Genomic DNA, 22,868 nt, shown 5'->3' on the forward strand with positions numbered 1-22,868 from the left:
TCGTACAAAGAGCATTAAATTGTTGTCATGGCCAGGAAAGAGTCCTGACCTCAATCCTATCGAAAATTTGTGGCACCGTTTGAAAACTCTTGTCCAAATGAGGCGCCCATCAAATAAAACGAACTAATTGAGGCTATAATTATTTCCTGGCATCATGTAATAACGAAAGAAGAGCTTAAAACTCTTGTCAGCTCAATGAAACGTCAATGTGAAGCTGTAATCAAAAATAAAGGGTACCCTACTAAGTACTGATAACTCACTGCAATCATCACTATCTAATGTATATCGATAACTGTTATCGTTTAACTTTTTTTGTATTGCAAATAATTGAATTTTGTGTTTTGTATTGAATTCAGTAATAAATTCTCTTTAAAATGATATATACAAGTTTTCATTCTGTGAAACGTAACGTTTTCTATAAGCATACGAAGTTCAAAAACATAAAAATTTCCAAAAGTGTCCACAATTTTGGCCACCACTGATATATTCATGATATCCGCAATCATTTGTACTGTTAAAACACAAAATAGATGTAAAATAATTTTGTTACGCCAGTCGCGTATGTGATGAAATTTTGTGCCCATGTGTTTTGTTTGCGAACTATACTTTCTAGATTCAGCATTGCTGATTCATTACATTCAGCATTGCTGATTCATTACATTCAGAATTGCTGATATTCATAGACATCTGGCCCCATCACTAGCCGATTAGTTAAAAACTCTGAATACTGGTAGTTCATCCCGCGTTCCAACTCAGACGAGTAGGCTATTTATATGGTTGGTTTACATACGTATCTCCATGCTGATGTGAACAGAAGCCAGTTTCCGTTGTAATGTTGTCTATGAAGGCATCTATGATAGCCTTACAGGAAGTTTGTTTAGACATATTCAAATAAACTAAGCTATTAAAGACATTTATGAATAAACTTTAAGGTTGCTAAACATCTTGGATTACCGTAATTTCCGGAAGAAAGGCCGCATCAGCGTAAACGCCGCACTCGAGAAAAATGGCGGGAAAAAAATAAAAATTACACAGAAACGCCGCAATAGATTAAATTGAGCGTGACATCGTCGTGGGCCGTATAGATGCAAAAACTCAACCTAAGTCCTGATATATGACATACCAGTTAAGAAAAATGCATGAAATGAAACCATAACTCAAAAATAAATTAAAGGTAAGAAATGTATAGCTTCTGTGCCGTTTAGAGACATTTTCAAAAATTTTCCGTTCCCTTCTTACTTAAAAACTATCCAACAAGTACTTGTACCCAAACTGATGGGATCTGTATTTGGCAGAATGCCAAGAAAAATCCATTCATGCTGAAGGGGAAATACGCCAGAGTTCGTTATTGCGAGGCAGGTGGAGTCGTGTCCACCTTTGAAAAAAATTGCAGAAAAGGCAGGGGTGGGGAGAGGATGGGTCCTGGAAGATTCATCGAATCACAGAGGAGAGAGACTATTCAAACTGATGAGAATGTTTATTTGAAAGGGGGAAGAATGTTATTGTTCTGAGGTCTCGTTTAGGGTGAATAAGGCATGTAGGTCCGTTCAAGGGAAAGAATGTAAACAAAATAACGTTCGCAAAAAGCAACTGAGTGGTCTTTTGTGTGGGAACAGCATCAGTCTATGCACAATGGCAAGGCCATCCAAACTATGTACAATGACCATCATAGGAAATATTTTATTTTCAGTGCACCTAAACGCCGCATGGGTAGAAACGTCGCACCCGCTGAAAATTTAAGTTTTAAACACGTAAACGCCACGGCGTTTCTTCCGGAAATTACGGTAGTTTTAAAAACCACAATATTTTTTGAATAGCCTGCGATAGTGCAACATATTTAGCTTCCACTGAAGATAATGAAATACGCACTTGTTTTCTTGAAGACCGTGAAATGCTCTTGCTACTCAGTAAAATTTCGCTTTCTGATGTAGATTTTTGCCGTGAATATCTTGCCCCCAGTCAGAATTTAAATGCTCTATAACATTTCGTTCTACTCAAGAAAACATGATAAAGAAATATATTTTATTGTGTTTAAGTACTCACACATTTGTTCTACAACATCCCAATCTTTTTGTTGTGTTCTCTTATATATGGCATGTTCTGTTATATAACTATATGTGTTGAAGTTGTAATATCTGGTCTTGTAATAGACAAATGCATACAAAAGACTTCCAATAGCTTGGCCATAATTATCATTTGAAATTAATAGATTTCCTTCTTTTCTGAGACTATAAAAATATGCTAATAGACTTCGCTTCGTTAAGGGGAAACTGATTGACAAGTTAATTCATTTTTCTGAAATAAGAAAACCTTCTTTTCGATTTATTTCTATTCCTGAGCCTACCCTTAACCTGTTATTTGATAGCATTCCATTATACGTTTGATTACTTGAAAAACTAATACTTAATACCATCGAAGTACACAATCACTTTAATTCATTTTCATTTGTCATGATCTTATTTTGTGAAAACACATGGATCAGCTTTGATTTGTTTGAATCCGGAATTCTTGAGCTTGTTTCCAATTTCTGCATGTCAGCACCTAGTTGCCTGTAAGTATTTAAACCGACTTCTTCAAGTTGCAACTTTGCTTCATTTTTCCGGAACTATGAATCCCTTCGGTTGTTCCGTGTATAGTTCTTCCGTATATAGATTTCCACACAAAAACGCTGTTTTAAAGTGTAGTTGATGCACATTTGCATTGTTATGCGCTGCATATTCTACGAAAGCTCAAATTGTGATGTATTTCACTACAGCAGAAATTTTTCATCGTAATCATTTCCATATTTCTGAGAACTATCCTTTGGCAACTAATCTTACGTTTCATTTACTCTACTAACAAGTTTCACTGTATTTGGTTTTAAACACCCATTTGTATCCTACTGCAAGTTTTCCTAGTAGTAAAGTTGTAAGTTGATAAGTATGGCTCTTTTTCAGAAAATTTATTTCATCTTCTATCGCCTAAATTTCTTATTCAATTTTTAGCAAGTTTAAAATTTCTTTAAAATTGCCTATACCTTTGTTTTCAGATAATGTCAGCGATTCGTTTCCTCCTTTGTAGGAAAATCTAACCGGCGGAACACTTTTAGTTGTTCTAATAGAAACTTCTCTTCCTATAAGTTTTCTTCTTTACATTTAATCAATTCTTTAATTGCTTTTAAATCTGTTTTCGAGGCCCACCAGTGGCCGAGTGGTAAAGTAACTGAACACTGGTAGTTCCACCGGGGGTTCAAATCCCGGCGAAAGGACTGCCTGCATGGGAGTTTTCGCTGTTTTTTCCAACGTGTACACTACACAGTTTCCCTTAGAAAGTCATCCACGAAGGCATCTGCTCCTCTTAGAAAGATAACTCTTGAGCGCTTTGCCATAATTAGATAAACCGAAAACCGAAAAAAAATTGTTTTTAAATCATAGCCAAGAGATGTTTCTTCATTACTTTCTTCAGCATCCTGTGAGGTCCACTTAGACGGTGTAGTGGTTAGAGAAGCCTACTGCAGTACCGAAGGGCTCGGGTTCGAATCCCGGGAGAGGCATGGATGTTTGTAAATGTATAATGTCTTTCCCGGGGCACTCTAACTATATGGCGAGCTGATAACTATATGGCCCCCTCTGGTAGGGGAAGAGTGATGGGAGACCCTCAAATACCGTCCTTTCGGGGCGGAACTGAGCAAAGTCGTACTGCCACCTGAAATGGTGCTCAAGGTTCTTGCCAACATGGAGGTAGGATGTAAGAAGGAGAGGCCCTAACCGGTTTTTCCCATACACTGTTTTGAAGCATAGGCGATCCCTTCGTGGTGATAAAAATATTTTGTAACTGATCGATGGATTTAGACACGATCGGATATAAACATTTTGTAATTACGTCGTAAATATACATATAAATGTATATATTTTCTTTTCTACAATATTTCAGAGTCCTAAGTATGTTAAAATAATACAGTTTTAAACAACATTTCATTCTGAACGAAATTAAATGCTATACTTTTCACAGAACAACTTGCTTATAACGGTTTAATTTGAATGAAATACTTTCACAAGTTTTCGTTAATTACATTAGAAAAAAAAATTAAGGTAATTCGATTTTATTCCGTTAAGGATTACAAAAATTTGGATCAAAGTTTATTGTATTATAAAATTATGCATTATTTCTTTTCTATTTATAGAGCTTCTTCCTAAAATGCTTTCTCAAATATGACATGATTTTTTAGCTTCTGAGGTATCTCAGAAGATCGAGCCTCGAAAAATCTAAGCCAATTTATAATTAATGCTCTATTCGGAACATTTAAAATTAGAGCACCTTTTATTTAATAGTGAAATACGTTAAATATTGGTGCTCATTTCCATGTACTTAACTTTCTCTAAATATTTCTGAAAGGTAATATTTTTTTAATATTATTTCAAATTTGTAACTTATTATAAAATGTAAGGGTATAATTATTTTAATTATACTTATCAACTTTTTTTACCCTTAATTTTAACAATATATATTCTAAAAACTCTTCTTTATTACTTCCTTAAATACGTATCTCATGGAATTTGCTTTACTATAACTTTCAGATTGCTTTACAGTACGAACAATCCATGCTTAAATAGTTTTATAAATGTATTTATTAACAGGATTTCAATTTATGTTTACAATTAAATGTTAAGATTATTATATATTTAGATAACATTTATTATATATAATCATTTTAAATTTAGATACATTTTATAATTAAATTTCTTCATAGTAACTATCACAGTATCACACATTTAAGTGATACTGTACATAATTTTGCACAAATGTGTAGTTACAAATCAAGGAAAACTTAACTTATTGGCATAGTTGTGTGTATTATTAATTTTGACAAGGATTGCAGCATTTGGTAGTAATTTTATTTTTTAATTAATCCAAATAAGTAAAAAGGGTAAACCCAAAGTGATTATTTTTCAGTAATATAAAAATGAAATGATGAGTTTAAAATGAGCAACTATAAAGCCTCTCCTCTAAAAATTTCGACAAAAACAAGGCCTCGACACTGCTATCGTGACGTCACTAGTAGCGGGAAAAGGAATAAACAGGCTCGCAGCTTCTAGGAAGCGCGAATTCTCTTCAAAAATTAGAAATTTCATTTTTTATTCCCCAAAATAAAAAATAATGTAAGTAAATAAAATACGTAAAAATATTTAAATTCAGGTGAATTTTCGCTGTATGCATGAACATTTCAAGGGCATTTAAAGGACTGACACATTATGGTTTCCACGCATTTTTCGCCATGTCAACCAACAAATTCATTTTGTTTTTACTGTAAGAACGGCAATATGTACATTATTTTCCCCTTTGACAAGAACATCTGCTTTCAACTTTATTTTTATTAGCCCCGTAACTAAGTTCGTTTGCTGTATGTTTAAAATCTATGGTTATAGCTAAATCAAAACATGCATGTAGATGAAACAAACTCATGTCCTTCGACATACTCATAAGAAGAAAAATCTGCAAACGTTAGATCAGCTAAAGGAAGTGTTACATTATGGTGGTGATGACATGGAAAGCTCAGATATTTAATTAGCTATATTTTGATTGACTAAAATTTACGCATTTTCATATATGAAATATTATACACAATAACAAAAATATATTTTATTGATTTAATTATAACATGTTTTTAAATATTAAAACATATTCAAAATGATGCTGTAATCCAAATTAGTATAAAATTTAATAAATATAAGGTTGATATATATTTACACTTACTTAATATTTTATTGACATTGCTATATAGAATAACTAAAGTAACAAGTTTTTAGCCATAACATGTGAAATTTAAGTGAAAATAGGTTATTAATATAATAGTAAGTGATGTATTGTGAATAATATTTGTGTACAGCATTTGATACTTTTGAAACTAATTAAACAGAAACTTAATTCAGCAAAAGCTAATAAAGGAAGTAGTGGTATATCATAATGCATGAGGATGCCTAAATTATTTTCTAGCATATAAGTATAAATTACATGAGATTAACAATATTTGAAATATAATAGAAGGTGATGCATCTTGTGTTATGTTAATTTACATAGCATGCTGTATAAAATTAATTATATTGAATTCAGAAAGAATTAATAAATAGAATAATAATGTGGAAGCATTGTTATTGTCTAGCATATGAAATGTAAATAAAATTGGGTTAGATGTATATGAAATGTAATGGTGACATTCATGCACTACATTTGTCTACATAATATGACACTGCATATAAAATTAATTCTGTTGAAAAAACGTGAGCAAAAACAAAAGAACCTAGGAAAATCTAGTGAATAATGTAATAATATACTACATTATAAAAGCATTTATAAGTCAGTTTTCAAGTTAATGCAACTAGGAGAAATTCTTTATATTCAATTTCCATGCGTTTATGATCTTTGAAAATTTTGGGTATTTAAAATGTCTCTTGCATTTTAATTTTTATCAGATTGTTTCCACACTAAATTTATAAGATTCTAATACTGTTCATGAAAGATTTGTTAATGCATTTTAGCATTGATGAACGTTTACAGGAATTATTAGACTTTTCATAAAATAATTTAAAAGGACGAGTAACATTTTGTGCTTTGTTCATGTGTATAGAACATATCATATAAAACTGATTCTACTGAAAGCATTAAAATTGATTGTTTTGAAACCAGCTGGACAGAAATTGAACTGAGAAAAGCTAATAAATGTATTAATATGTCCTCTAAAGTAAGCATCTCGTTCAGATTAATTGTGTTCTTATTGAGAACTTTAATTTTAAGATTATTTGCTATTTTGTTTTACAAGATTTTTTTGGCTTAAACTTTGACCGCGTCTGGCATGAGGGGCTCGTCTTCAAGCTTATCAACTTGGGACTTCCTAGAGAGCTCATTCTTCTGATCTTCTCCTCTTTGCAAAACCTCACTTTCTTCGTCGCTCAAGGAAATGAAAAATCCAATTCAAGACCTATAAGATCCAGCGTCCCACAAGGAAGTATTCTCGATCCAGTACTATATCTTTTCTACATATCAGATTTTCCTCACCCTGGTTTGGACAATTACTCTCTGTTAGCATGTTATGCCGACGATACGGCGATTGCAATTAAATCCATTCAAGCTAATCATGCAATAGACAAAATGCAAAATTACCTCTATGCCGTAGAAGACTGGTGCACAAATTGGCGAGTAAAAATCAATGCTAGCACGTCACAACTTTTAATTCTTAGCAAAACTAAGAAAAACATTGCTTTTAAAGACCTCTACCTTTTTCAGGAAGCTGTTCCTCTGGTCACAAAGGCCAAATACTTTGGAATTATTTTGAACCAAAGGCTCACATGGTCTAATCACATTAATAGTGTCAAGAGCAAAGCCATGGGCATAATATGCAGATTTCTCCCGGTCATTGGAAAATATTCAAATCCTAGCTTGCGTACCAAAAAACATATATATACCACTTGCATTCGACCGATACTTTGTTATGCTGCTCCTGCTTGGAACACAGTCACTCAAACTCAACTGCATCAATTACAAGTAGTGCAAAACAAATTTCTGCGCATTATTACTGATTCTCACTATCTTATCCGCAATAAACTTTTACACAGAGACTTAAAACTTGAGACGATTCCAGATTACATCAGAAGATCTAATAAAAAATTCTTCAACAAAGCTGTGCAATGTGACTTTGTTAATTACTCCCAAGTTTTTAATTATGAAATTCTCTTCGAAGATAGAAGCGTCAGATAACTTGCAGCTCACACCTTCATGGGAGGAGACGACAACTTTTTCACTTAGATCCTCAATTGTTAGCTATTTACACTTCCAATGCATCTGATTTTGACTAAAGTTCTTCTGTTGCTTCGTTGAATAATTGCATTTAAATTGTGTTGTATAGTTGTTTTGTATTGTGTTGTATTTAGCACTACTGATTGATGTTGTTTAATTATATTTGATTTTGTCATTGGAACTATTGCTGTAGTGTATCTTCTCGTATTGTTGTCATTGATTTCCATTATCTTGGGTCCTCCTTGAAAGCTATGATCTCTCGTCACCTTTTGCGAACTTGTCCGATTGGATTGTCTTGCTCCTTTTGGTACTTCTCTTCTTCCCCTTATCTCCGTTTTCTCATCTGAGATTTTCTCCACGTCCGGATTTATTTATGTCAAGTGCCCTTGGGCTTTAATTTTGGAACCGGCAACATTGCTCTTCGCAATAGCTCGGTCAATTATAGAGTCTAAGTCTTTGGCTTAAATGGATTAATATTTGTATTTAAATTGAGTATTTATTGTTACTTATGGTTTGAATCTAGCAAATAATTTGATACTTACTTGGAAGTAAGATGAAACACTCTTAATCTAGTTGTTGTTAGTTGATGGTAGATTGGTTTATCCCCTTGATAAGTCGATTAATCTGCGACCAATGACAATAGCTACTTTTTCAATATTTAAAATTTGCTTTTGGTTTTAATATTTTTGCGATTGTAGATTTTTCTTAGCAGATTTTTTCAAACAAGAAGTTGAAACTATTTAAAATACTAATTTAAATTCTAAAAATTTTTTCATTGATGGTTTTAAATTTAATTTCTGTTCCTTGGAAATGGTATATGGAAAGTTTTCTTATTAAAAATTATTATAAATCATTGGTTTATTACTTTGCACCTTTAGTGCAAGTCATAGGCTTTTTAATTTACTCTTAATTGCTTTATTTTGAATTGATAATTACACTTAATATATATTTAATATAGATCATACAGTTTTCACCAATCATTATTCCTCATACTTTATATGCAAAAAATAATGGCATAAAAAATGTCTTTCTTTTATCAAATGTATAATGTGCATAGCTTAAATATTTTTAAAATAATGCATACAATTGCCTTTAATCATTAATTATACAAAATTATATAAATTTTCAACAAATTGAACAGGAATTTTCATATGGGATGAAATTTAGGGATTTGGTAATTATGTTGTTCCGGTGGTGGCGCTCTGAGACTCGTCTGCGAGACTATCTACACAGTCGTAAAGCGTTACCATGGTTACCAGTTTTTTCTTTACCATTGTTATTGTTAAAAATAACTGAAAATGGTTGTTCTAAAAATTTTAAGTCGTGTTTTAATTGTTTATTCGGATAACATTTTTTATATATTGGTGCATCGTTTTGAGAAATTGTATGAACCACCTGGAGTAAAATTGATATATGTTTTCGTAAATCGTTGGAACACTCAAAGGTGGGGTAAGTAATAATATTTAGCTTAGAGAATTTGTTGATAATAGTTTGTTTGAGTTTCCAAGAATTTAAGTGAAATGACATTGTGTAGTAGTAGTTTGTTTACGGTTTCGTTTGGCAGTATAGAATTGTTTTGTTGTGTAGTACTGTTATTATTAATGACTAAAGGGTTAGATAGATTTAAGAAGCAACGTACCTGCCAGGACAGGTCACGAAATTAATATCAAAAATAGAAAATCATATATCTGAACCCATATACAAGAAGAGGAATTAGAAAGCCTTTTGGTTCAGTTACAAATTAAAGATGCACAGCTCAAATCTATATATGCTGAATGACAGAAGAGGAATTTTGTTGCAATGTGTAAAGGTAGAAATTGTTGGAAAAGAGTCGTCAGATTTTATTGCTTGTTTATTTGATAATGGCTCCGAGCGCACCGTTGTAAAGAAAGAAGTTTCTGAAAGGTTGAAATTAAAGGTTGTTGATTTAGAAAAGCTGAATATTTATAGCTTTGGCGCAAAGTCTCCGAAAAGGCAGATTTGCCGAAGGCTGGAATTGAAGTTCAGAAATATTTTGAATGGAAGTGAAGTATTGAAGCATTAGAAAAGGATGAAATATCGAAAGCTGCAATAAATATTCCAGCTCGAGATATTTGTGCAGAAATTAAGTCCAGAAGGATTTCCATTAACATTTCATTTTAAGGAATTATCTGGCAATTGTGAAATTTCATTGTTGATAGGAGCAGATCATTACTGGGATTTGATAAAGCGATCTGAGCGATGAAATACGTCATTAGTAGCTACAGAAACTGCCTCTGAATGGTCACTCCAAGGAAACTATGATGATTTAAGTAATTCCACATCGATTAATTTCGTTCTTAATGAAAGAGATTTGGTCTCCGCTGAGCTTTGGAAAATTGGAGCATTAGAAATTTGACGAAACGGATACTTCCTGGTGTCGAAGAAAGGGAAATTCTAAAGAAGTTTAGTTCCCAGCTCCGCTTATGCCGCGAGTAACATGCGTTGCGCGTGTTTTGTTCCGGCTGTCATGATTTAATTGATACAGGCGCAGGTGAAATAAATACTGGAGCAGTGACCCGGAGGACAACATTGGAGATGGAGAAGAGGATGTGACCAGTTGTCACGTGATCCAAAGAATTCATCTGGTTGGTGCGAGATATTAAGTTCGTGATACGGAAAATCAATGATTATGTGCAAAATGCAAGATTAAAATATACAAAATAATGATCAGATAAGATGCAAAAACATATATCCAAAAAACTATATACATATTTACCGGAGTCTAAGTTCATAAATGGGCATATTAAGCAAATCAGAAAATAAGTCCCTGGTCACGTGGAGGCTCTGGCAGTTGCTGCTTGATTTGATCTTCGCTGCTGAATACACATAAACATATTTACAGATATTCAACAATATTACGTGAGAGAAAGACTGCCAGGGAACGTAAGAATTTATTTTCCGCAAGCACTTCATAGTGGAAGAGTCCGAATGATTTCATATGCTCACATCATTATGCACTATGAAAGAACTTTCGATTAGCAGTCCTGAGAAATTTTACTAAAGATTCAATTTTTGGATCTCGATGAAGAACATCATTTCTTACAAAGTAATTGTTTGTTGGTAAGTTCAATAATTAATAATTATTGAATAGCTTACCTTGAATTTTCATCGACTTATAGTTACCTGGAAATACTTGAAATTGACACAGTAAAAAGACTCAAAGAATTGAAAAAGATTTTGACTTTATCAGCTGTTAGAATTGTTTACATGAGTTTATTCTTTCTTAGCATTGAATACTAGTCGTTTATTTTTATTTAATGTGTTGCCACAAACAAACGTAAAAATTAAAAAATACATTACGAATTAAACATCTGGCGCGAGGGCAGCGCCATCTATAGAAAAAGATAAAATGAGGCATAAACATTTTTAAAACTGAACATTTCTCCCCCCCCCCAGGCTGAACACTCAAGTTCAGGAATGACTACTTAGGAAGAGGATAGCATTTGGAAATTGGACGTCGATAAAGCCTAGCTGAGGTTTTTACTTCAACAACTCGAACTATTCCATCTTTCCAGGAAAACCTTCTATGATTCTTTCAAGATTTCACTTGAAAGGAGGAAAAGAATCCTCTTTGAGATAAACCAAGTCATTCACTTGAATATTGTTTGCACGCAAGGTCCACTTTTCTCGTAGTTGTAGTTGATTCAGGTATTCCTTCTGATAATCTTGACCAAAACTGATTACGAAACTGTTGAATCAGATGCCATCTTGACATTAAGCAAAGAGACTTTGTTGGAGCTTTCTTAGGAAAGGAAGTTACAGGAGCACCTATTAAGAAGTGTCCTGGAGTAAGCGGTTCTAAATCCTGAGGATCTGAAGAAAGAGGAGTCAGTGTCCTAGAATTTAAACATGCTTCAATCTGTATTACTAGAGTGGCAAGTTCCTCAAAAGTTAAGATAGCTGACTTGCAAACTTTCAATAAATGTTGCTTCGCAGATTTGATTCCAGCCTCCCACAGTCTATGCCAGCCACTCAATATTCATTTTAAGAAATTTATCGCACTTAGGTAAAAGATTCATTTTTGATAATCGCACTTAGGTAAAAGTATTCATTTTTGATACTTAGGTAAAAGTATTCATTTAAAATTCATTTTAGGTAAAAGTATTCACTTAGGTAAAAGTATTCATTTGATAATCGCACTTAGGTAAAAGTATTCATTTTAGGTAAAGGTATTCATTTTTGATAATCGCATTTAGGTAAATTTATCGCACTTAGGTAAAAGATTCATTTTTGATAATTTGGTAACTGGCAAAGTGCACAAGAATCCTGCCTTAACTTTACACTTGTTTTAAGAGCAAAAGTTTTGTTAATGGATTTTACTGATTTGTTTTGAATATTATAATTTCCCTTTACGCTGTGAAAGCTTCTAGCTTGTTTTTCCAAAAACGAAAAAAAAAAATGTTTTAGAGATGGAAATATTTTATTCTCTAACGTTAATTCCCACTTGATTTTAAGTGAATATTCTAGCTTATCTTGTCACGCAAATATTAGAAGAATTTCGACTAACTGATTGCATTCTAGACCAAGCATTTTAAAATTCCGAATAACTTCATTGCAGGTATCTATCATTGTTAGAATGGAATTAGATGTTGGTTTTACAAATTTTAAATTAAATAATTTTCTACACTGAGAAAATCCTAATTCCCTTTAGTTATCATATCTGTCGAGTAAAGTGTCCCAAGCATTTTTATAATTTTCAGAGGTTATTGCAAATCCCCTAATAAGTCTTCCAGCAGCATTCAGACGAAACTGAACTTTGAAGATATTGCAATTTCTGAATGTCAGTTAAAGATGCATTAGAATCAACAGAACTTAAAAATATGGATTTAAAACTCAACCAGGATTCACACTGGCCAAAAAACGTTGGAAGATCATACTTCGAAAGCTTTATGTTCACATAAGATGTAGCAGATTTTACCGTCTTGTCATCATTGAGCTGTGATTCTTTATTCAAAAATGAATTTAGATATGTTTCTGTTTTAACTAATGATTTGTCTGCCAAATCCTGAGTCTCAGACAAATTTTTAAACTCAGATTCTTCATCAAAATCTTCAAAAATAGAACATTCATAATAATATTCTTCAAGCTTGTCACGACATCTTTGCAGATTTGATTTGAATGTAAGAATTTTCTCTAAACTTTCTGGTGTTAAAACATCGTCAACAGTTCCAGCAAATCTTCCAGTTTGCTTGTTTTGAGTTCGATACATTAACGGAACTGATGATTTCCTTTTTGACATGTTTATTTTACCTTAAAGAATAAAATTACGTATAATATAATTATATACAGATGTCGTGCAAACTTTAAACATATTTAAAAATGTATAATAGAAACCAGAGTTTAAGAATGAATTACATGAAAATAATCTGAATACAACTAAAACTTCCTTATAGCTTTTCATTTACAACATAAAAATGCATACTTCAATTTTTTGTAAACCAGGTAACTTTAATTGAATACTAGAATTGGATTTTCGGCTTTTAATATTAATATCTCGCCGGTGCTTCCAGTGTTTGTTGGTAAGTTCAATAATACCTGGAAATACTTGAATTTGACACAGTAAAAAGACTCAAAGAATTTAATAAGATTTTGATTTTATCAGCTGTTAGAATTGCTTACATGAGTTCATTCATCGAATACTAGTCGTTTGGTTTTATTTAATGTGGCGTATGGCACAAACAAACGGAAAAATTAAAAAATACATTACGAATTAAACATCTGGCGTGAGGGCAGCGCCATCTATAGAAAAAGATAAAATAAGTCATAAACATTTTTAAAACTAAACAGTAATGAGCATTAGTGCATATTCTTAAAAATTTGCTCTGAACCACCTGTAATATTTTAATATCAGCCGGTGTTATAGCCGCCCAGGCAGGAGACGCATAAGTCATGATTGGCCTTATTACAGAGATGTAGAGAAGTCGCTTTCTAGCTTAGCTTGGAGAATTTGCCTATGATAGGGTATATGCACTTTTAGGGCCTTTTGTTTAAGATACTGAACGTGATTTGTCCAGGTTAAACGATCATTTAGTAGGATCCCAAGGTATCTTCCTTGGAAAACGATCGGTACCGACTCGCCGAATAATATCAGTCTTTTTTTAACAGTAAGATGTCTTTTCTTTCTTCTAATAAGCTGTGACTTTTGTGCGTTGATGCGTATTTTCTATTTTTTACACCTTTCTTCTATGTAAGGAACGTTGCGTTGAAGCTTCAGGATAGCGCAACTGATATTTACCGATGTTACTGCCAAAGCTGTATCATCGGCATAGCAGGCGAGGAATGAGCTGTGATTTAATTGCAATCTATGGAAATCTGCATCGTAAAAGAGGTAAAGTATCAGTCCTACAACCGGACCTTAAGGGACTCCGCTACATACTTTCCTGGCGGTGGAATGTGCATCACCTACAGATACTTGATAGGTCCTGTTAGTAATAAATGAGTGTATCAGCAGGATAATTTCACGTTCGAAATCAAAGTCAATCAGCTTCGCAACCAGTCCTTCATGCCAGACGCGGTTGAAAGCTTTCGCCACGTCCAGCATAAGGATAGCGACATTTGATTTCAAGTGTAATGCAGCACCTGCAAATTCAGTAAGGCTAATGAGTTGCTTAGTAGTTGAAAAGCCTTCTCGGAATCCGAACTCCTCCGGTGGGAGTCGATTGAGATGATGTCGCATTCTGTTGAGAATAATTCTTTCATAAATCTTGGCTAAACCAGGCAGCAGGCTGATGGGCCTGTAGCATTCAGTTTTAGAGTGGTCTTTTCCTGGTTTTGGGATTATGACAATTTTTGCTGCCTTTCATTGTTTCGAAAAGTAGCTGTCCGTCAGGCAGGCATTGATGATACTGGTTATCTTACAAATTATGGAATTTTGGAAGATAACTTAATTGCTTGATTATAAATTCCGCGAATTGCAAGTGCTTTCTTGACTCTTATTTTTTTAATTATATCCGTAATTTCCGAAGGGTTGGTAAGTTTGATAAGGTTTTTCGCGTCGGATGCACTTAGCCAATCAGAAGCTCGGAAGAGTGTACTAATTTCAAACTCTGAATCTGACGGCCAATCAGTTGGTTGGAGCTGGGATTCAAGGTGTGTCGCAAAGATATCTGCTTTACCTTCATTGGATGTGCCGACTTAATTGCCATGCTGAAGAGGTCGACTACTGGAGTAATTACTTTGCAAGTTTTTGATAAGAGTCCAAAGGATCCATCACGTAAATTTAAATTAATTAACTTATCTTGCTAGACTTCTTCTTTGTGGATTTTCACAAGTTTTTGTATTTCTTTATTCATACGATTGATTTATCTCTTTAATGCCGGATCCCAAGTGAGATGAAATCTTTTCCCCTTAGTCGATTTCTATGTTTCATTTTCTCACGGATGCCCTTAGGTAATCTATACATATTTTCACTATTGATAATGTCTGAGCTGGCTTTTGTAACAGAGTTTTGGATACAGTTCGTTAATATATTTACAGCAGAATCAATTCTAGATGGGAATCGTATATTGGCGAAATTAATATCTGTCGTTCATCAGATTTTGAAAGAGTATCCAGTCCGTACGCTTTATGATGTTGTTTTTTGTCTGGTTTAGGAATTCTAAGGACTGCAATAATCGGGAGAGGATCAGACGACATCTCATGTTTCACTTCTAGAGCTATAGAGATAGAAGTTGTTGAGAGAAACTAGTCTAGAATATCTGATTTTCCCAAGTTTTCCGGTTTGTACTTATACTCATCAGGCGAATGCAAGACGACTTGGTTGTTGAGAACGTAATCGTAGAGGACTTTGCCGTTGGCATTGCTGCATCGACAGTTCCATGTAACGTGTTTTGAGTTTATATCACCAGCAGCTATTGTGGGGATATCGGGTGGTACAGAGGCTGTTCGCACATTTTTAGGCGATTTTGGTAAGCGATAATAAAAATTCATTTGCTGCAAAAGAAGTAATTCCAATTGTACTATGTTTTTAAAAGTCAAAATTATCGTCTGTGGCTTGCAAGTTTTGTTTTTATTAAAAATGGCGACTTTAACAAAGCAGTGGTTCGAAAGCTACATTTACGCTCTTTCCGAAGAGAAATATGCATACTCCGTTATCCAAAAACGATGTGAGAGTCAAGGTTTTGTAATATCTAAAGCGTCGATAGGTAATATCATCAACAAGAAAGGAAAAAACGTCAAATTGGAGCCTCAAGTGGGACAAAAATTCCAAACAAGTATCCAAGGAAAAAACGGACATCTTCGATTATTGCAAGGGTACGTTTAATGTTAAAAGAAAATCCCCTTAATCAAAGAACAGTTTCAAAATCATTAAAATGCTCGGTGTCCACTGTAAAAAAATGATAAACGTTGATTTAAATCTTAAGAAAGCGAAAAAACGCAATGTGCATCGTCTTCTTCCAAAGCATATCGCTTAACGCAGAACACACTGCAGAATTCTATATGAGAAACACTTATCCAAAGAAAAATGGAAAACAATTGTCACAATAGATGAAGCATGGGTGTATTTAAATGATTGTAACAAAAAAGAGCCATTTATTATCATAAAAGGGGAGGAAAAATTTAAGTACATGGTTGAAAGAATCGAAAGAAAGTTTTTCTAAGGCATTTATGTTTGTTGCTGGTTTTTCTTATAATGGCGAGTTAAAAATAAAGAGAGTGCAAAAAAATGTCAATATTTACTCCAAATACTATCAGGAACATATTTTATCGCCAATTTTTCTGAATGAAATACCATCGCTTTACCCACAGTGCCATCAATCTGTGAGACTCCATCAGGACAAAGCTAGCAGTCACATATCAAAATCCACTGTAAATTTCATAAAAGAAATGAAACAAAAAACTGGTGTCAAGGCCATACCCTTCACTGATATCCCTACTAAATCTCTCGATGTGTCACCTATGGATTTTTGTGCTTTCGGACTTTTAAAAACAGCATTATCCAAACGTTGTCCCAAAACCCGAGCAGGACTCTGGAAAGCTGTTCGGGAGGAATGGGATAGAATATCTCTTTTTCCACTTCAAAAGGCATTATTATCCTGGAAATTGCGGTGTCGAAAGATAGTTCAGAATAAGGTATGTCAAACAGAACATTTAAAAAACAAGAATTTTATGTAATTTAGTTTTTTTAATACAATATACATCGTCTAAAAATGTGTGAACAGCCTCTGTAGTAGAGCGTTGAGAAAATCATCGCTGATCTTGTTCTGTGGCGTGTTGTAGGCAGCTGTGAACTTAATTCTTCTAAATTTTGGAAGCGAGATAATCATAGTCACTGTTTCACTGCTAAGTCTGTGCTTTGCTTTACGAGGCAGGAATTAAAAGTTCTTTTGGCATAGATGATAACACCTCCTCCTCTACGGCTGGAACGATCACATCTATATTTACGAATGTTGGGGATCCTTAATTTATCGCATGACTGAGCATGGGTTTCCGTCACAACTGCGATGCTCATGTCTTTCATGCTCATGAATAAAATTTTGTAGCTCATGGATTTTACTAAGGAGCTCATTGGCGTTCCAAACACAAAAACGTTGGGACAGCAATATTTTAAAATATTATCCATGTGCGGTCGCTTTTGTAGTGGATGGAGTCTTGATGTTTTTTTTTTTTTTTTTTTTTTTTCCATTTTTCAGGATTTAAATGCTCGAGTAGCAGGGGAATTCCAGATTCCTTAACAAGTTGAAAGAAATTTTTAAGTTCACTCATCATGTTTTTTACCTTGCTGACAGACTCAGGGGCTAATCCTGTGGATAGTGCTTAAGCATACGATTTGTTGGTGACAAATCTGCCGGGATATGATTTTTGCTACTGTGCATTTGGGGCAGTTTTCTGTTTTAGAAACTTTTCATATTCACGAAAGAAAGGAGTTTAAATAATCGATTCAGTTTATAAATGGCAGGTACTGTGTGAAGTTTCCGTGGATAGCAGGTATGTGGAAGAAATTGGGAAATAATAGAGAGGTTGATTCAGAAGTCAAACAACAAAAATCAGCGTTAATTCACAAAATTTTCACAGGACTAGTTTCGATGGTTTTACCGAACCATCATCTTCAGCTGCAAAACCGCAAATGAACAACATAGGAAATAATGTTTAGATAAGATAAGAAAGCCTGGACAAGAATAAGCAAGTGGCGCCATCTGTTGGCGAAACCAGAACTAAAACATAATTTCTCTAAAAGCCGAAGGCAAATTTGGATTGGAATTAGGATCGTTAACTAGAACAGAAAGATTTTTATGAATGTGAAATGCCTCTAGAAAATCCAGTTCTCCAATGGAAGATGTCTTTTGAATAATTTTGGCAGCAGAAAAATTGAAAGTGTGATTTTCGGACCAACAATGTTGAGCAACAGAAGACTTCTGTGTTTCCTTTTTTCTAACATATGCCTCATGTTCTTTGACGCGAAATTTTAAGGCTCTCTTAGTTTGGCCAATGTAAATTAAACCGCACTGGCAAGGAATCCTATAAATACCCCAGGAATTCATATCCGGAATGGGGTCCTTGAGTATAGAAGTTGGAATTTTATTGATGGGAGAGTAAACAACCCGAAAGTTAAATTTCTGCAAAATATGTGCAACTTTATAGCTAATTGATGGAAAGAAGGGAATGACAACAGAATTTTTATAATCTCCTAAAATAAGAGTGTGGCTTTTAGTGTGTTGAGATGAGAATTTTTTAACTGCTTGATTAATGGGTGAAAAGCCCCTGTCCCTTTTCACCCAACATTATTAATCAAGCAGTTAAAAAATTCTCATCTCAACACACTAAAAGCCACACTCTTATTTTAGGAGATTATGAAAATTCTGTTGTCATTCCCTTCTTTCCATCAATTAGCTATAAAGTTGCACATATTTTGCAGAAATTTAACTTTCGGGTTGTTTACTCTCCCATCAATAAAATTCCAACTTCTATACTCAAGGACCCCATTCCGGATATGAATTCCTGGGGTATTTATAGGATTCCTTGCCAGTGCGGTTTAATTTACATTGGCCAAACTAAGAGAGCCTTAAAATTTCGCGTCAAAGAACATGAGGCATATGTTAGAAAAAAGGAAACACAGAAGTCTTCTGTTGCTCAACATTGTTGGTCCGAAAATCACACTTTCAATTTTTCTGCTGCCAAAATTATTCAAAAGACATCTTCCATTGGAGAACTGGATTTTCTAGAGGCATTTCCCATTCATAAAAATCTTTCTGTTCTAGTTAACGATCCTAATTCCAATCCAAATTTGCCTTCGGCTTTTAGAGAAATTATGTTTTAGTTCTGGTTTCGCCAACAGATGGCGCCATTTGCTTATTCTTGTCCAGGCTTTCTTATCTTATCTAAACATTATTTCCTATGTTGTTCATTTGCGGTTTTGCAGCTGAAGATGATGGTTCGGTAAAACCATCGAAACTAGTCCTGTGAAAATTTTGTGAATTAACGCTGATTTTTGTTGTTTGACTTCTGAATCAGTATTTATTCGGCGTGTTATTGTGTCTTAATAGAGAGGTTGCATTTAAACATTTTAATATTTTAGTTGGAAGGTTCAACAGAGATCTGTCGTTGTATAAGCAATATCGGAAAGTTGTTGACAGTTATCTTAAAGAAGATATAGTTGAAATATCTTCTGATTTGTTAGGGGATGAATTATCATTTTACTCACGCCACCATGCTGTTATTCGAGAAGACAAAGTCAGCAGCCGTCTGATAATTGTATTTGATGATGCAGCTCATGGAGAAGGAGAACTTTCACTAAATGACTGTCTCACACTGGTGCGAGCTTGTATCTTAATTTATTTGAACTGCTATTAAAATTTAGACAAAATTATATAGCTGATACATCGGACATACAGCAAGCCGTCCTGCAAATTCAAATCGACCCAGAAGATCGTCAATATACTAAATTTTTCTAGATTAATGATGTAAATTCAAGCGAATTTATTGTGCTGAATTCTAATCGTGTTTTGTTTGGACTTACATCAAGTCTTACCTGCTCGCAGCTATACTGAAATTTAATTTTGAAAATTATCGAAATTTGTATCCAGAAACCTGTGAATTGCTGTTAAATTCTTTCTGGGTTGATAATTTTGTTGTTGGGGATGACGAAGTAGAGACAGCTCTGAAAACTAGCATCGAAATTCTTAAGGATGCTGGAAAGGTGCTAAGGAAATGGCAGACTAATTCTGTCGAACTTCGCAACCTATGGAAGACAAATGGTTTAGAAACTATTGATACCGAAGAAGCCATCACTAGATATAGTATGCAGTCGAAAGTTCTAGGAATGGCCTGAAATACAGACAAGGACTTGATATTTTTCGACACAAAAAATTTGATGAATATTCTTTCCGACAGATGCAGTACAAAGTGCTTCATCTTGCAAATATTGGGTCGTATCTTTGACCCAGTTGGATACATCGGACCTTTCATAGTTCGACTTAAGCTATTACTTCAAGGGCTGTGGACAGCTAGCTTGGACTGGGATGATGAACTCCCGTCTTCACTGGACTTTGTGATGCAGCGACTTCACTTTGTGGTGCAGCGAAGTTGAACATTTCAATAACGTCGCAGTTCCTAGATATTGTTATGGATTTGGTATTTAAATAGTTAATGTTAGTAGAATTACAAATAAAATTGTTTTATTCCCCGTTCAGAGCAGCGCGTGACCAATATTAAAAGAAAATTAAGCCAAAAAATTAAAAATAGTTGTTGAAGTTTAAGTAAAGAATCTACACAAGCCTCTCGCATGTAGTTAGTCCACTCACAACTGTTCCGTGACTGATTTCCAACTGCTTTTTCACACCATTTAACTGAAGTTAATTCTTCACTCCATCCATAAATAAATCTTACACACTTCAAGAAAATCTCGATGACTCAAACCATGTGTCTTTCCGTACACTTCTTTTACTGCTGCAAGTTGAAAGGTTGCAGCGCCATTGAATTTCGTTTCCGAAATATATGTAATTTTATTTCATGATTATTATCACAAATAGCAATGTTAGGCAAAGCGCCTTTCGCTTGAAAGAAGCTGACAGATTCTTCCTCCGTCCTGGGTAAATCCCAAATTTTCATTGGTTTTTCATCCATTTTTGACGTATTTGTAAAAAGACGTTAATTTAAGAATTTACACTATGCTTTCATGGTACAACATCTTGATTCGTCGGTTCATATCACGTGATCCCAAATGATCTCAGCCCACGTAAACTATCCTACAAAAATCTGATTCTCTCAGTAATTATCTACATTAAATTCAAGTTAAATCTTAGTATGAAATGCCAGTGATTAATAATGTGTAGCGGTGCGATGCGGATTAATAACAAACAGCAATTGACTGTATTGCGATTTTTGGCTTGAAAATAAAAATGCGATTTTATTTTCAAGCCAAAAAACGTGTTGCGAATGTTTTGCGAATTCAGCTAACATAAACAGATGGATATCTTTGCCTTTGACCTTTAAAGAAATTTTGTTTTAGTTCCGGTTTCACTAACAGATGACGCCACTTGCTTATTCTTGTCCAGGCTTTCTTATCTTATCTAATCATTATTTCCTATCTTGTCCATTTGCGGTTTTGCAGCTGAGGATGGTGGTTCGGTAAAACCATCGAAACTAGTCCTGTGAAAATTTTGAAAACTAATTTTGTTGTTTGACTTCTTAATTAGAACATCTACTCTTGACTCCAAAATACGAGTAGTCACATGATTGACTTAATCACATACCGCGCCCCTTGAAGCACTCCAAGAGCTTCAAAGGAAAATACAAGATAACCAGAAAAATTGTAAGAAAATATTAGTGACAAAGTATAAAGAGAAGCTGTAAATAATCAAACTTAACAGTGTGAAAAAGGGCTGATGTTCTAAAGAGTTCAAAGTTCATAGTTTTTCACTGGCAAAGGACAGAGCTTAACAATAGGTCTTTTAATTTCTCCATTGGCAGTTCGAATATCCACAACTCTAACTTTGTTATCCGATCCTGGATATACACGGATCATTCTACCCAGTTTCCATTGAAGAGGTGGTATGTTTTCATCCTTAATCAGTACTAAGTCGTTGACAGACATATTTTCGTGAGATTTCTTCCACTTATTTGGATGTTGTAACTCAGACAGATATTCTCGACTCCATTTTCTCCAAAAGTGTTGGAAAATTAGTTGTCTCAATTTCCATCGATGAACAATATTTTTCGATTCTTCTAAATTTTCTTCGGACAATGATGTGAGACATGTACCAATGAGAAAGTGTCCAGGTGTGATAACACTAATATCATTTGGATCATCAGATTGCGGAGACAGGCCTCAACCTGAGTTACCAATGTTGTGAATTCGGGATAAGTCAATACCACTGCTCCCATTGATCTTCGAAGATGATATTCATAGATTTTACAGAAGATTCCCAAAGTTCTCCAAAATGTGGTGTGGCTATAGGAATGAGCAGAGGATGTCTTTGATTTTCCAAAATATTTAAATTCCTTAATCGTCCTCCAACACGAATAATTTCTTTTTCATCAAGGAATGGATTTAAGGAAAGTATTCGGTTCTTCGATTTCACAGAATTTCCACTCTTTAAGCTTGATGCTTCGTCAGGAAATTCAGAATGTTGTAAAACTCTTATTATCGTACATCTCGCATTATTAAATTCTTCACTGACAAGAAATCCTGTTTTCTTAAAAGTGCGCTTTAAACAATTGTTGATAAATCGTAAACAATAAGCAACGATACGGCATAATTTTATCCAAGATGAAAATTTGCAAAGAAAAGAGTCATCGTCGATTTTAACTAAATTAGAAATAATGCATTTTCTTTCTTCCTTGGCTACTTCTTGACTGTCCAGTTCCATTTGTTCATCCAATACAGATTCCGGATTAAAATTCTGTAACCAGGAATGTTCATTGAACCATTGATAACATTCAAGCATTCAGTTTGTAATCCTCTAAGTACCATAATCAGCAGGATTATTTTTCTCTTGAACGTGATTCCATTTCACCTCAGGAATGGCAGTTTGAATTTTCGACACTCCATTGGCTACGAAAGGAAGCCATCTCCGTGATTCAGATGCAATCCAAAATAAAGTGACAGTAGAATCTTAACCATGCAAACAATTGCTAGC

Source organism: Stegodyphus dumicola, chromosome 10 (assembly GCF_044657685.1).
Source record: "Stegodyphus dumicola isolate Sdum_Otavi_A_Nest chromosome 10, ASM4465768v1".
In the NCBI taxonomy this organism is placed as follows: Eukaryota; Metazoa; Arthropoda; class Arachnida; order Araneae; family Eresidae; genus Stegodyphus; species Stegodyphus dumicola.